Genomic DNA, 11,580 nt, shown 5'->3' with positions numbered 1-11,580 from the left:
ATAATATGCCAATTTTCGGTTCAAAATTTAATAAAATGTTATAATTTTTAAAATAATTGAATTAATTTTTTTCTCCAAATATCTGTGTAAATTGAATGTTATATATATAATAATGTCTCAAATTTCAATTCATTTTTTAATGTGTGAAAATTTTCATAAATAAAATATATGATAATTTTTTAATTTTTCGTTCAAAATTTGAAATTTATACGGATGTTATCACTATTTTTAACTTTATTTAATTTTGTTGTCCATATATGTGTGAAAATTTCCATGAACATTATATATAATAATATACCAATAATTGAATTAATTTTTATTTCTTCAAATATCTGTGAAAATTGAATGTTATATATATAATAATGTCTCAAATTTCAATTCATTTTTTTATGTGTGAAAATTTTCATAAATAAAATATATGATAATTTTTCAATTTTTGGTTCAAAATTTGAAATTTATACGGATATTATCACTATTTTTAACTTTATTTAATTTTGTTGTCCATATATGTGTGAAAATTTTCATAAACACTATATATAATAATATACCAATATTTCGCTCTACCTTTTAAATTTGATATTGTGTTATCAGCATTTTTTATTTCAGTTAATTTTTTATCACATTTCAGTTAATTTTTTGTATTCATATATTTGTGAAAATTTCCATAGATACTATACATGGTAACATTAACATACTAATTTTCAGTTCAAAATTTGAAATTTAATTAGGCGTTATTACTAATTTATTTGAAATTTGATCCGATGTTATCAATAAATTTAATGTAATTTAATTTTTTAATCCATATATATGTAACATTTTCCATAATGATATATATGATAATATACCGATTTGTAATTTATTTTTTTATCCATATATATGTAAAATTTTCCATAGATGATATATATGATAATGTACCCATTTTTGGTAAAAAAAAAAATCGAAATTGGGTATATGTGCAAAAATTTTCATAAACTCTACACATGATAATATACTAATTTTTTGTTCAAAATTTGAAATTTGATCACATTTTATCATTATTTTTAAATTTCAGTTAATTTTGTATATATATATATATATATATAGTACAAAAATAATGGGTTCAAATTTACTTGCTCAAGAGAAATTTGATTTGCCAAAAATTTAATAATAAAAATAGATAATAATTAATATTGTAAATATAATAATATATTAATTTTCTATTAAAATTTTTCTGTGTTGTTGACATAATTTAGAAAGTATGGTTTAATCCTGTGTTGTTGAAATAATTTAGAAAGTATAATTTGTTTAAAAAAATAATCATGTTATAAAAGGGAAGGAGATAAATATTAATTCTATACACATTTTTGTGGAGCAATAAACGTCTGAAAATTTGTTTGGGGTTCAAATTTGTAGATTTACCATATATGCAATAAAAAATAATACTTTTGCAATAAAATGCAATATTTTTTCATGGGTAATCCAAATAAAAATTTATCTCACAAGTTTTTGTGTAAATAAATATGAAAATATAGAAATTTTCAATAAAGAATTTGCTATTCGTATAAATAATTTAGAAATTAGAATTTGCTTCAAAATATACTTATGTTATAAAAAATAAAGAGATAAATGATAAAGCTATACACATTTTTATGGAGTAAAATACGTCTGAAAACTTGCTTCCATTCAAATTTTGATATATTTATAATATATTAATATATATATATATATATATATATATATATATATATATATATACGCAAAATATTTCATAAATGATGTGTGTGTATAATATATTGAATATATAATAATAATAATAATAATAATAATAATAATAATTTAACGAATCAAATTTTGGTAGTTTATCATATATATGTGTGAAATATTCAATAATTTTTATGTGTGTATGTATCATATCACAATTTACCGTTTTTACTGATGAAAATTTGAAAAGTCTACCATATACAAAAAAATCATTTTGATTTGAACACACACGAAATATATAAATAGAGTTCGAATACAAATCATGATATAATAATTCAATCAAAATACACAAATGACTAATTTATTTTGATAAGATTAGAGTTGTGCTTGAAGTAGTACACTTCAATCTTGCACTAGGTGCTTAAGCTACGATTGGTTTGTTGTTACAATCTACAATCGTATGAAAATAATGTAGATTCCACGTTGTAATGCATATTTCATAATGTCGAGGTGTATATATATATATTTTTCTTATTGGTATTTATTTATCTATAAATGTGAGTATAATTTATATTTTTATCTATTTTATAGGGTCCACACATACATACAACAATAAAATATTGCTTCATACAGAGAGTGAAAGAAATTCTAAAAAAAGGTCATCTTTTTGCTATTAAAAACATAATTGTTACAGAAAATAGACTAAAATATTAAATCAATTTCATAACTAAAGCAAATGTATGAGAGATTTTCGATTATATAAATATTTTTCTAACATGTTTGAATTTAAGAGCTTTAGATATTTGAAAAATTGGATGCCATCAATTCAACGAAATTTTTTGCTACGTTTGTTTTTTTCCTCCTGTTTTAGGAATATATCTCATTTTATATCTTTTCTTACTTATTAGTTTTTTTAGCTGTAATTTTTACTTATGTTTTATTAATGTAACACATTTTTTATCATTTTTTTTTTCTAAATGTCATTGACAAAATGGTAGATTGGTATCAAGAGATTCCTTTCAAAATAGATAAATTAATATCGTGTTATGAAACTTATTATCTTTGTCATTGAAGATTTAGTGTTACCATGTATTTTATGGGAACAATTTGTTTTCTGGTTGTACAATATATAATCCATTTAGCTAATTTGTATTTTATTTATTTATTTAAATTTTCATTCATATTAATATTTATTGTTAATTATATAAAATAATATACCGTGCATCGCACGGATGAAATACTAGTTTTAATATATAAGAGAGTTAGTTCGCCTCTACTTTCTAAATATTCATGGCCACCTAATTCAAAAAAACTGATAAAAATATCAAGACATTCTTAATTGAAAATGATCAAAGAAAGGGTAGATGAGATCCTAGCACATGGGTAATACCGAAACCATGCATCCAACAGTTCGTATTTTTACACATAGACGTAATTAATTATATATTATTGACGTGGAAAATCATGGGACATTAGATCTATCATTGGCGTATTACCCATATGCTAGGTTGAAATCTACCCAAAAAAAGATGATGTTGTTATCTTTTGAATTTTTTTTTAAAACGGTGACCTATTGTCTTGAGGGACCATATTTTCCTATATTCGAATCAGGCATTTGAAATCTTAGATACGTCATTGGCCTTAACTAATTAGGGCCGACAAAATTGACAAAATTTTCGGTCCTTCTCGATTCTCAAATCGTTTTTGTCCCGAATTTTTCCAACGCAAGTGGTCGAGATTTTTTCCGATCCGATCAATTTCGGGATCGGGTTCGAGATCGAGATCGGGATCAGCAACTCTACCCGACGGAATTCTCGACCCGACCCGATCCGACCCAAATATATTAATAATATTTTTTAATTAAAAAGCTAGAAATATCTTTTATAATTATCTGTTTTAATATTAATGTTTTATAACTATCCATCAAATAATTATTTTTTGATATTTATATTTATCTATTTTAATATTAATGTTGAGTTATAAATTTTTATTTTGTTTTATATTATTATGAATAATTATATGTTTTTATTGTATTAATCAAGTAGTTGTTTTAGTTAATTTGTAATGCACTATGAAGATATTTTAGTTTTTAATGGTTATATACAAAGAAATTTTAATTTATTTGTAATGTACTAAGAAATTGTTTGAGTTTCTTCGTAGATTTTTTTTAAAAATATTTTCATAGAAATGTTTTTTTAAAAAATATTTTTCGGGATTACCCTCTCCCTACTCGATGGGATCCCGAACATTTGGGTCCCGACAGTTCTCGGTTGCGGGATCGAAAGAAAAAAAATCCCAATTCTTATCGGGACGGAAATCGTGTAGACAAACACTCATATGAGACCGTTTTATGGGTCATTGTTGTAAGACGGATTGTAACCCATAATCTAACGGTCCGACCCGCCTTGTTCTGGCCACATTTTGTATTCTCAATTTGTCGATTAAAAATAATGCCTAGCTCTCCATTGCTTTCCTTTAGAGATTCGACAAGGAACCACGCCGATTCGCACTCGTAGCCCCGTCACAAATCGTCATTCTTCGAATCCAATGAGAAGCTCACTGCCAACATTGAAGAAAGGAGCTCATCGGATGAGAATTTTGTTACAATTGACAAATTGCAAGCTCAGAAGGTTTTTTTTTCCCCCCTAAAATCGAAGAGATCTGTTATGAATCAAATTTCTAACATTTTGTTTATGCAAGAAATCGTCTGTTTTCTTCACGGGTGAGCATCTAATTTTTTTTTAATCTTCTTCTGTCATCCACCCCATAAGATGAAATTTTCCAAGAATCCTTCTCGAAATCGTGAGTTTTGTATTTGTATTATTATGTTTTTAATTTTAACTCGAAATTTGTTGTTTGATTTTGGTGAAAAGCCATGGATTTAGTTTAGGTCAGGGAGGAGAAGATAAAATGTGTTAAAGCGATGTATTTAGTTCAGGTCAGGGAGGAGAAGATGGAATGTATAAATTTAATCTTGCTTGAGCTAGTATGGATGTTGAGTGCTGTCAACTTCTCACTTAAAATTATTGAACTTGATTAAGCTTTTAATCTTTTTAGGTGCTGTCCTTGCCCATTCATGGCTCCTGTTCTGGAATAGGTGGGCACTTTAATGAAAGATAAGATCCAATGGTGTAAATCGACACTGAAATGTATCCAATTTTAAAGCTTTCAAGAAAAATATAAAAGATGGAGTTTGGTTCAGTCCATGCTGCATTTAATGTTTTGATTATCACGATTTTGTTGTCTTCCATCGCTACTTTCTTTACGCTCTCTCCAGTTTCTTCATTTCATCTTTGGTCTGATCAATCCATGATAAAGTCAAATTGCATGTAGTGATGAGTCCAGCCGAATTAATATTATATTGCATGTGAGAATTATCAAACTTGAGCTCAAATATATATCCACTCACAATCTAAAGATTATAAGCATATTAGATGGGAAATCTTGCAGAATTGAAATAAATTTTATAAAAGAAATAATCAGAAGTGAACCGAGAGCAACTTACATAAGATGGTTGCTTAGCATCTAAAAAGTATTAGTTTCTCACAATTGCGAACGAGTACAAACTTGAGGCTTTATAACCAACTTTTATTTTGTTTGTGGATGGGAAACCATTTGCTAGATTTGCAAATATTATTTTCATTTCATTGAACTTCTTGAATGCTTGCTTAACATCTAAAAAGTTGGTAGTATTTTAGAATCTTATATACTGAGCTAGACCTTCGTTGCACACATTTGAGATGGCTAGACACAAGAAACATATGGTGTTTCATGATTCGCATTAATGATTTAATATATGATACCACTTTTGGGAAATGATTTTAATGAAATCCATACTTTTAAAATATATTTATGTATGTCAAATTTCAGGAGGGTGTGATGCCTGCGTAGAAGATCATTGAATGTATCTAGACGTCATTGCAAGTCAAGGAGTAGTGGCAAAAGGTAAGATCTAGTGCACATAAATAGTAATCAAAGAAACACACACACACACACAAAAAAAAGAGATGGTATGGTTTCAAGTGAGTCGCCTTTATTGCTATGGATATGGTTTTCTTTTGCAACTAGTGTAATGTAACGTATGGGTTCACACCGATGGGATAACATGTTATCAATAGTGGAGCCAAATTTTTCTTTGCTAGGGTGCCGCAAATGTCTTCTTCAAAGTTTGGTATTTTGTAGTACAGGCCTCCACAACATCCAGCTGACAATCATCTAAACCACTCTGCAGCAGATTCATAGAACTGAGACATGAGAAATTTTGTGAATATAGAATCAAAAGCAATGTGGAAATTGATGGGAACCTGACAAACCCAAGAACTATTGGGTGAAATCTGAGTGTTGCCCCAAGGGACTAGCCTGAGATTCACAATGCCAATAAGATCTGTCTGAAAAATCTTCACCAGATGGTTCACGATGAATTTTGTGCAGAATGGGCACAAGGATTCGTACACAGATAAGTTAACCTTGTCTTTGGAATCAAGAAAAGATGAATATTTCAATAGGCTATCTGCAGAAGCATTGTTGGCTTGAGATAGTGACTATAGTATTCCCAAAAAACATGTGGAAATTAACCAAAACAACTAGTTTCGTGGAAGCCATTTCTCGATTTAATCTGTGATGATGCTCCAATTTTATGTTGTGGTGTGTGAAAGGAAGGTATCGAACAAATTTTACTCTGTTTATTTTCTTTATTGTTCTCGAATGAAATCTGTTTATTTTTCTTTATTGTTCTTGCCTGAAAGTAATATTTCAGGAATTACTTGAAAATATATGGTTATTGGACATAAAAAATATTACTTTGTAATATATAATTCTGAAAAGTATTACATTTTTGGGCAAAAGTATCCGTGTTTTGACCAGAAGTATTATATCGAAATATATAATTATTTCACATGAAAGACATTACTTTTTTTGGCAAAACATATTAGTTATTTGGCGAAAAATAAACTTTTGGGTCAAAATTATTACATGTAAACAAATGGTTATTTGTCATGAAAAATATTACTTTGTAATATATGATTATGAAAAACATTACTTTCAATATAATACGAAATAATATTTTTGATCCAAAAAATATTACTTTTTACCGGAAATTTAATACTTTTCACCAAAAAATAATATTTTTTATGTCAAAAATATTAGTTTTTTTGTGAAAAATATTCGTTTTTATGTGAAAAATATTACTTCTGATGTATGTTAATTCACATAAAATATGTGAAGTTTTCATTGCAAAAATATTACTAGGTGTTTAGATAATACATATAGCTTCTTTCAAATGAAATTATAACTTTGTAATATATGTTTACTAGAAATCAAGAGTGATATACTCTCTAAGACAAAAATATTATTTTTACTTTTATGTCAAATAAGCATACGCAAAAAATAATATTTTTGTCATAAAAATTAAAACTTTTAGCATAAAAACTAATACTTTTGATTAAAAAAAAATTTCATATCAAATAAACATACGCTAGAACATAGAAATAATATTTTTGACACAAAAACTAATACTTTTATGTCAAAAATTTTATTTTGTAATATATGTTTATTTGATTAAAAAATATTAGTTTTTATTACAAAAGTATTATTGCTTATATAAAAAGTATTACTTTGTAATATATGATATTTATTTGAAAAATATTAGTTTTTATGTAAACCGTATTACTTTTATGGTAAAAGTATTACTTTATAATATATGCTTATTTGACTTACGAGTATTACATTTTATATCAAAAATATTTGTTTTTACAGTGAAATTATTATTTTATATGTCCAACATATTACTTTGTACTATATGCTTATACTTTTATGTCAAAAATATTACGAATAAAATATTTGTTTTTACAGTAAAATTATTATTTTATATGTCCAAAATATTACTTTGTAATATATGCTTTTACTTTTATGTCAAAAATATTACTTCGTAATATATTGTGACAAAATTATTAATTTTTCCGATAACAGTATTCCTTATTATGGTAAAAATATTACTTAGTAATATATACTTATTTGACTCAAAAGTATTATTTTTTATATAAAAAATACTAGTGTTAAATGCAAAAATATTACTTTTTATATCAAACTGTTACATTGTGATATATGTTTTATGTCAAAAGTATTATTGTATAATATAAAGTAATTCAGTTTGACAGTATAACTTGGACAACACAATACTTTCAATTGAGAATACAATAATGTACAAAATATAAAACCTGGTATATATCTATGTATATGGGTATAATTAGTTCATGTTTGTGTCTGTTTATATATGTATATGCATAGTTGTCCCAATGTCATGACTTTAAACTCATGCAAGGCCCCTTTATTCCTGCACTGGACCACAAATTAAGGTCGGTGAATACTAGCGAGAATCGAAGAGTTTGGTAGGCACAAAGATACATTTCAAATATTAGGCAAAATTTATATACACATTGCAATAAAGGAATGAAAACAATATTACAGCCCACAGGGGCATAGGCGAGTTGGTAAGGCCTGAAGTGACGTGGGAAGAAATTCCACAGCGTTGCGGGTTCGATCCTCGTGTGGAGCATATTCCCTACTGAAATATTATGGGGGGTATGCTCTGGGGATTGGGCCATGTGCTCCCTCCTTCAGGTCCCTGCCGCTCGTGCACATCCCTCGATTTACCCTCCGCATGAGCCAATGAGCCTCTAACTCATGTGGAATGGGGTCCCCTTCGGGGTCAACCCTTTTTTTAAAAAAATGAAAACAATATTACAGCTAGATATTACGCACAATTGTCAGGTACTTGCTTATATACAAACATATAAAATGTACTTCTTCAGTGGGAAACAGAGGGAGTTGAATTTCCGTGATTGACGAAAGAATTTGTTACTCCATTAAATGGCTCCTTCCTGAGCATTTCCAGATTTTGTTTGCCAACGTTGCTTTCATACCTTCATTTACAGAAGAATGTTCAAGGCACCATGTAAGGAGTTCTTCTCCACAAACATTCCCTCACACAAGGGAACAACATTGAGATCTTCGACACTCAACAAACTACCCCGTATTATAAACACTATTTTATCAATAAGGCCGCCGCGGTACAAGATTTTGCTTCCTTTGATATATGTTTTTGTCCTTAGCCTCTCACATATAGCATCTATGATACGTTCATCCAACATTTGAAATATTCGGACGTGTATTTGAAGATATTCACAACAATAAGAAAGTAATAAATTGTATACGAGAATTCCAGAAAGCTACCTAGTAGGGTTGATGAACTGATTTCTTATAGAAACTTACTTTTTTGACAAATTTAATGAGATGACGCCTAATTTCTCTTTGAAGGTCTTCTGGTAAATTCTCCATTAGCATTTATTTATTCACTCCCCGAGTGGCAGCCCAGTTAAAACGATCTGTCCTTGGATTTGCCTAAATGAAAAAAACACACCACTTGCCAATCAAACATACACAGACAAATTATTAATGTGCTCGATTGTATCCCATATAAATGCGATTGTGTACATGGTAAATGTATGCTACAAATATAGAAACATGACAAATAACTAAATAACACATTTAGATGCATGGACAATTGGACATGCATATAAACGAACGATGCTCAAAGTCATGAATGAATGAAGAACGAAAGGATCAACCATATAGTCCTCAAACGTCCCGGGATATTCGCCAATGGGACCCTATCATCGCATGGAGGGAGCTGAAGAAAATTTGCCCGTGAGTTGAGCCTCTAAATGAACCATGTCCCAACACGAAAGAGGCACATCAAAAGAGCCACCTTCTTCTTGATTTAGGGTCATTTTTTGGGAAATTTCTTCAACTTGATTCTTTGTGGATTGCTTCGAAGCTTTTCTGGGTGGTTTCTTGTAAATCTATAAATCTGTAAATTTTAACTGTAACCAAATGAATAATAATGTGACCAGCCAAAAAGAATAGAGGATTGAAAGATAAACAACAAACAGAAAAGAAACAGTGCATTGCAAATCTCATTGAACTGAAATCTGCTCGAGTTGCAGAGATCAAATGAACAAAATTTACACATGATGGGGTATATTCAAAGGTGGAAACAAATTATATTTTGCAAACACCTCAAAACTTCCAATTGATGTTTAAAGAGACATGCCAAAAACTGGTGAAATTGGAACAGAAAACAGATCAATGAGTACTCACCCTTTGCTTCATCTTTCGGGCCTACCATTTTTTTAGCAAGACTATAACATAATCCTATATTAAATAACAGAAAATCAAAGATAAGTGGAAACAATTAGGTGGATTGGCATAATAATACATGATAGATGATAGATGAGATTCAATAAAAGACCAATAGTAAATGTCAAATTTGAAATCTGAAACACAAGAACTAAGCTGCAAAGATATGACACACGAAGTGGAGAACACGTTCCTGCAACACGGGCTTCATCCAGATCTCAAGACCATAACAATAAATATAATCATGTCTTAAACAACACAGGGTAACTTCATCCAAGAAACTCTTTGTTTCTTGGATCCATCACTCCGAGCATTCTGATCCGAACCACAAAATCTTTAATGTTGTCAAATTATCAATTTAAACATAACAATAAATATAACCAATTTATTCCTTCGAGTCACAGGCTTTACTGAAACCCTCCTCACCCTACAGAGTGGTAAATCAATTTCTCGATCACAGCTAAGATAGCAAACCAAATGTAAAGGAAAACGAAATGGTTTGTTTGTAGGATTAACTGGAATAGATTGCAAGTGTATCATAAACATACATTTGCGGTAAATGATTAGTTTAATAGCTAGCAAATCTATGGTTGGTTGGCTTTTCAAATCAAATTATCAAGAATTTTTTATACACGCTACTGCATAGCTCAGAAACAAGCACAAATCAACCGTTTCTCGTCACCATTAACAAATTCCGCAAAATTCCTGTAAAAAAAAAACTTGAAAGAACGAATAAAAAGGAATGAAGATACGAAGATGAAATCAACTCACTTTCTGGTCGTTCATCTCGAAGGACATCACATCATCTTCGCTGATTCAGATTCGAGCACAGCGCGTTACGATCCCCCCTCTAATCAATGAAAAATGAAGGAAATCACATTTACGGTCGCGACAAATCTGAAGCTCCATTGTTCTACACAGAAGGGTAAGAAAAAAATCAAGATTTGGAACCACTCTTTAGAGGCTTCGAGAGAGTTTTTACGTACGCTAAATAATGATTTGTACGCGAAGGTTTCTCAAAAGAGAAAATGAGATTTGGGATTTGGCAAGAACCATTGATTCGAGATGGACCGAGCAAGAATCTGCCATGGTTTCTATTGAATTTCATATGCGATGGATTTAGGGCACGATTTAGGCGACCAATGGGATAAGAATTAAGAACGGTGGATTAGAATTTACTGGGTACTGTTTTTGATTTGGGTTGACAGTTTTACAAATTTGAGCCGTGGGACGGTTTCGTAGGAGTGTTACTCAATCGGATAAGGGGGTTACGGGACGGATCTCGACCCGATCCAACCCCTATAAAAAATGGGTACGAATAAGGAACAAATATTAAAAAAGATACTTTACTAGATATAACTTATTATATTTCAATTTTACCACACTCTCGATGAAGTTGGAGAAAAAATATCTATCATGCCTAACTTGCGAGTAAAGTCTTCAATCTTTGATAAAAAAAATAAAATAACCCTTCGTCAAGGCATCAACAATTTGTTATTACACAAGACATGCAAATAACTCCATTTTCCAGCTTTTATTTGATAAAATGTCTATCAACCTTAATGTGTTTCGTGCGATCATGTTGCAATGGGTTAAATACTAATGACAGATTTATTATTGCAGAATAACTGCATTGGGACCTCCAAGTTCATATTCAATTCCTCAAGGACTCTTTTTAACCACAATATCTCACACACTCCATTG

General features: G+C 29.5%; 2 long non-coding RNA genes across 13 annotated transcripts; one reads left to right on the top strand and one right to left on the bottom strand.

Annotated features, from left to right (window-relative positions):
* Positions 1–4,149: 4,149 nt before the first annotated feature.
* On the top strand, positions 4,150–6,406 carry LOC140865790 (uncharacterized). 4 transcript variants are annotated; one of them, XR_012144721.1, is made up of 3 exons: positions 4,150–4,310; positions 4,738–4,777; positions 5,551–6,406. It is a non-coding gene; the product is annotated as an uncharacterized lncRNA (long non-coding RNA). The 4 variants fall into 4 exon arrangements; XR_012144722.1 differs by having other exon boundaries at positions 4,150–4,618; XR_012144723.1 differs by lacking the exon at positions 4,738–4,777.
* Positions 6,407–8,073: 1,667 nt separating this feature from the next.
* LOC140864816 (uncharacterized) lies at positions 8,074–11,036 on the bottom strand. Of its 9 annotated transcripts, XR_012144360.1 has the most exons (6): positions 10,863–11,036; positions 10,648–10,789; positions 9,838–9,891; positions 8,950–9,547; positions 8,482–8,600; positions 8,074–8,392 (listed from the first exon to the last, which is right to left on the bottom strand). It is a non-coding gene; the product is annotated as an uncharacterized lncRNA (long non-coding RNA). The 9 variants fall into 9 exon arrangements; XR_012144359.1 differs by having other exon boundaries at positions 8,482–9,547; XR_012144356.1 differs by having other exon boundaries at positions 8,074–8,600.
* Positions 11,037–11,580: the final 544 nt, after the last annotated feature.

The sequence above is a fragment of the Henckelia pumila genome, chromosome 4, assembly GCF_033568475.1.
Source record: "Henckelia pumila isolate YLH828 chromosome 4, ASM3356847v2, whole genome shotgun sequence".
NCBI lineage: Eukaryota > Viridiplantae > Streptophyta > Magnoliopsida > Lamiales > Gesneriaceae > Henckelia > Henckelia pumila.
The sequence above is the reverse complement of the archived record's forward strand: the minus strand, read 5'-3'. Positions and strand labels throughout refer to the sequence as shown.